Genomic DNA, 5,023 nt, shown 5'->3' with positions numbered 1-5,023 from the left:
ATCAGAGACTGAATGCCATCCTGAATATGACACTCTTAAGTCATAGCAGTCATTGGAGCGCTACATGATTCTCGGGGCTGTTCATGTTCCTATTCACCAGGCTTTACTCTCCTGTAAAGGCAGCTGCTTTGTTATCCCAGGCGGCACAAGACGCACCATGTGAAACCGGAGATGTTTAACTGAAGCGTTGCAAAAGTGGATATTGCTCCTCGATATTGCTTTGGTAAGAGCATAAAGGTTACTGCAGTTGTACTGATGCTGGAACAATATTCGCTTAATTCTGCCTGCCTCCTTATTTGACTTTAATGTACATTTTTTTTTATATAAATATTCTTAAAAAAAAAAAAAAAAAAAAAAAAAAGAGAAACTTTTTCCAACACTGCTTGAGAACTGTATTTTCATTCTATTTACAGGATGGGTCATTACTCTGCTATTATGTTTTTTCCCCCTCCAATTTAGTTCATACCCAGTAGCTAATTGTTTAAACCTTCTAGACAGTGAATGCACCACAAACCGCACCCTCACAGAGAATACAAGACTTGAAAGGTTCTTGCTTTGTATCACCCCCAACCTGTTTCTGCGTGGTGTGTGGACGTTGCTGAGTTCCCTGTCAATCGTACTGCAGCCTTACCAGATGAAACTTCAGAAAGATATATTAAAGGAGATTTGTCAACTAGAACATTGCTTTACAAGTCCCGTCTCGTTAGTCTTTCACTCTGCTACAGTTGGCAAGTCAGAACATTTGTAATCACTGTGGATATTTTTGTATTCTACCCATTTTTATTAATTTGCTTTTTAATATTGGATTATCTTCCAGTGAGTGCACACAATATTATATGCTTCAGTAGAAAGATCAGCATTTGGTCTGAACTCAGTTTTTAATTGATCTGTTTTTTAAAGAATTACTGAAATTGATTATTTCTTATTTAGTATAACAAAAGTAATTTTTATTTACCTTTCCCTAAACTCCCATACTCTAAAATGCATGTTGTTCTATTTCTGCAGTTGGTATCTGAAATTAGCAAAAATAATTGTGCGTTCGTATATTTTTTCTTCCTTCCATGAAAATGCACTGGCCTGTCGTTTAGAGCTCATCCATAAATTAGTCATGCACAGCCAGTGGCAGATCCCCAATGATGGAATTCGTCTAATTTGAAATACTGCCTTCAGACAAGCTGTGAATCACCTGGCAAAATCGCTATCAAGAGCGATAGCGAGAGCTCTCACTGGAACATTGCCTCCTGCCCAGTTTATTCACCAAACAACAGAAATCAACAACTGCAGTACAAGTCCAGGAAAAAAACCGAAGCAATACTGTGCCAGGGCAGGAATCCTAGTCTGATTCAAGAGAGCTCTGTACCTAATATCATGAGGTCCATTCTTATTGTAGACATTCAGTCCAATTACTTTCATAGGTCATCCTGATTCATCATTTTCTAAAGACTAGGAATAGAGTTGTTGATGTATTGTTAGCCCCTTATTCACTTAGGGTAATCCTGTCCTTAAGGGCTGATGTGAAGAGTCTTGAATGTTGTTGACTTTAGAGTTGTAAAATTAGGAAATAGGCCTATAAAACCTGCTGGATTAGGGCTCTCCAGAAACATGGGTTGGGCTTTCCTGTCCTAACGCATGTTCGGGTTCAAGCCGAAGAACCACCATGGTGAATATAGCACTCTCACTGTTAATGGAAAAACAACCCATCACTAACAAAGTAATATTTTAAAGTGGGTGCATAGAATTGCATGTAATCCTTACAATTGAAACAGTAAATTGTGCTTGAGGAGAAGCATTACAGGATTACATTTAAGGATTACAGGCAGTGAGGTTCATGAAGTGGTTCTGTTGTCTTTCCAGGCAAATGAAATACTAGTTGAAGTGAGATTGATTGCCCCTGGAGAGGACATTACACAACAAATAATCAACCCACAGCAAATATACCAGGCCCAGTTCAGTATAAGACAGCTACCCAATTGATATTGGTGCTGCCACCAGTATCACCAGGATCCAGTATATGTAGCATACCTTTAATTTACAAGTCAGATATTACCAATATGCATTATTTAAGTACTTCATATTGGGTTTGATGGTCTGTCAATCTAAAGAGGTTCAATAAAGATGTAGTAAATGGCATCTGTGTGCATTTGTTTTTTGTTTAGTTTTTCATAATCCCTACAAATATCAAAGGACTATTTTATTTGTCACTGTTTACCAGCTCCTTCTACAGAATTTTGTATCATCCTATAGAATGTCTAACTGGGTTCTTCAGTTGAGCAACCCTAGAACATTCCACATTGGTTAATTGTTTCTTAAGGAACAAAGCAGAGGTTTGGAAACTGAGAAAATGGCTTTGCAGCAATCAATACGTAGTCAATCCTGTCCTAGTGAGGTAAGCCTCAAACCAATCATGAAGTAAGAGACAAAGGAGCTTCCCGTGTGGTTCTTCATGCTGCTGCGTATTTTCTTAGTGCACATCTCTTGTGTTTTATCACTTCAATTACTCTGTGTCTTTCTGTTACACTGTGCTGGCGAATCCCATTGTCCTCTGCACTCTGAAATCTGATCGATTAGCTATCTAATGCTACATGTGCAACAGGACCTGCTTAAGAACATGTTTGTGTGTGTATGTTGGTGGGGGCGGGGCGCAATACGTGTAGCTTTTGCTGCTCATGTTAACAAAGACCTCACAAAAATGGCACTGAAATCTCAAAATAAGGACAAGCACCTTTAACAACAATATAACCCACAGGATTTGGATCTAAACAGCACTACACCATTTATTTCAAAATGTACACTGAGCTAAAATGGTGTATTATATGTTACAGGGTCCAAGAACCCAGGATGAGTTGAGAATCACCCAGTATGATTCTAGAGCTCTTATAAAATATTCAAAGCACCATTTTTATTCATAAAACCAAACAAAATCAGACAGAGGCATGAAGCAAAACAATCATATACAATTTAGTAGCTGTTGCACTACTGAAGTATAAAGCCACAGACCACACAGACGCCATAATATAACACAACAGGACAAAATAAAAGCATTTAAACATGGAGCATTCTCACTTTGTATTACTTTTGACTATATGATATATGACTTATGAATCCCTCTAATTTGTTTGATATTAATTAAGCTTAAATATATCTTCATGGATGCATTTGCATTGGATTGCCTCCTAATGATTTTGAGAGCCTTGTTAAAAAAAAAAAAGATAGAGTGAGAGCACAATCTCTAAAATCGAGAAAGATGAATAAAGCATTGTGGAAAGTGTTGCTTTCTGTCCAGATCTGAAAACAATCAGGCCTTTACAACACCTCCCCTTTCTTCCCCAGTGTGTGTGTGTGTGTGTGTGTAGAGGTAGAGAGCCTATGTTTTCTCAGTTCGTGTTTCAGTGTCGCCCCTCCTGGCCTCTGAGCTGACAGCTACTCTTTCATGCGATCACAGCGACAGGAGAAACCGACACACCACAGTTGGGCTGGAGGTGTGACTTATCATACAATGGCTTCAAAATGCCTTTCTTTTGCATAGGGTGACTCACGCATTCGGGCTGGATATCAAGTTACAGCGGAGTTGTATGTATTTAATGGAAATCACTTTAACCCTGTCATCAAGGGCTGTCATCTCCCATGGTTCTGACAGATTTCATTATTTTCCCCCCACCTTTAATGTATAGAACATGATATCCATTTTGCCCTTTCAAACTCCTGACATGAGTGTGAATTAAGGTATTTTGGATTGAAAGGACAGATGGGCGTGAAACCTTTTCTTGACACCTGTCCGACCATTAACTTATTATTCATTACACATTGTGTCTTGCTTCTTAATATATTTCTGCTCAATCAATGAATATCCGATCCAAGAGAATATCTTTCTAGTTTAACCTTAGGGTTAGTTTCTCATAACACTAATCTATGAGTGTCTGATATGAAAGCAGTGTACTGAGATTAGAACATAAAGTAACGTAAACATGAAGAAAAAAATAATTACCACATCCTTAGGCCACATATTAAGGTCTTTTTATTTATCAGTGCATTTTAGTGATCAAATGTAACATTGACATGAGTTTACAATGGCCTTATTTCATCTAATGGCTGGAAAGACAAAGCAGGCGCTTTGCAGAGTGCTAAGAAAACAAATTGAGCGGTCGAGAAAGTGTTTCAACAGGTGTCCTCTGGAAGGAAAAACAAATGTTGACACGGTGGAATGTGCTTATATAACACATTAAGCATGCTTTTAAATCAGGGTAATATAGTTAAGTAACGTAATAATTATTAGTTTGTTCAAATTCCTACTTATCATTGCTATCAAACAGCATACAATATTATGCCAATATACCCACAAGCATGGTTTTGTTTAAAAGTTGGTGGACTTTTTTCATTCTTGTTATAGTATGGTGACATGCCATACCAGTTCCCTTTTCCCCAAGTACCTAAATCTGCACATTTGTATTGTATAAATTATTTCAATCATGTGTAAAAGTAAATGCTAATATTTTAGATTTTAGACTTACTTTTTAGCTTTAAACTATTAGGGCTTGCTATCTGCTGGTATGACTGTGCAATAAAGATAGTTAAAGATTTGGGATGTTACTGCAAGTTGAGGCACCCTTCATGAGCAGGCAGACACAATTCCTACACTCTACATTACATTATTTGTCATTTAGCAGACGCTCTTATCCAGGGCGATTTACATGTATAAATATGTATACAGCTAGGTATTTTACTGGGGCAAGCCAAGTGAAGTACCTTGCTCAAGGGTACAACAGTTATGAGTCCAGAGCCCTAACCACTACTCCCATAATTACGAAGAATACAGTCGACAGAACTGTGATTCACTGCGTACTGTAACTATATTTGAGCTATACTGCTGCTTACAGACATGGATCATACAGAAAAATCAGTGCAACAGCACCAGCCTGACAATTGCAAATTCGTGCCCCTTACCGTCCCCATTAAAGCAAGGGGACCAATGGCGTGCTGCCTTATTTGAGATGCCTTAATTTCATTGGAGCGAGCGTGACGGCCC

This window comes from Amia ocellicauda, chromosome 4, assembly GCF_036373705.1.
Source record: "Amia ocellicauda isolate fAmiCal2 chromosome 4, fAmiCal2.hap1, whole genome shotgun sequence".
NCBI lineage: Eukaryota > Metazoa > Chordata > Actinopteri > Amiiformes > Amiidae > Amia > Amia ocellicauda.
This window is presented reverse-complemented; position numbering follows the sequence as displayed.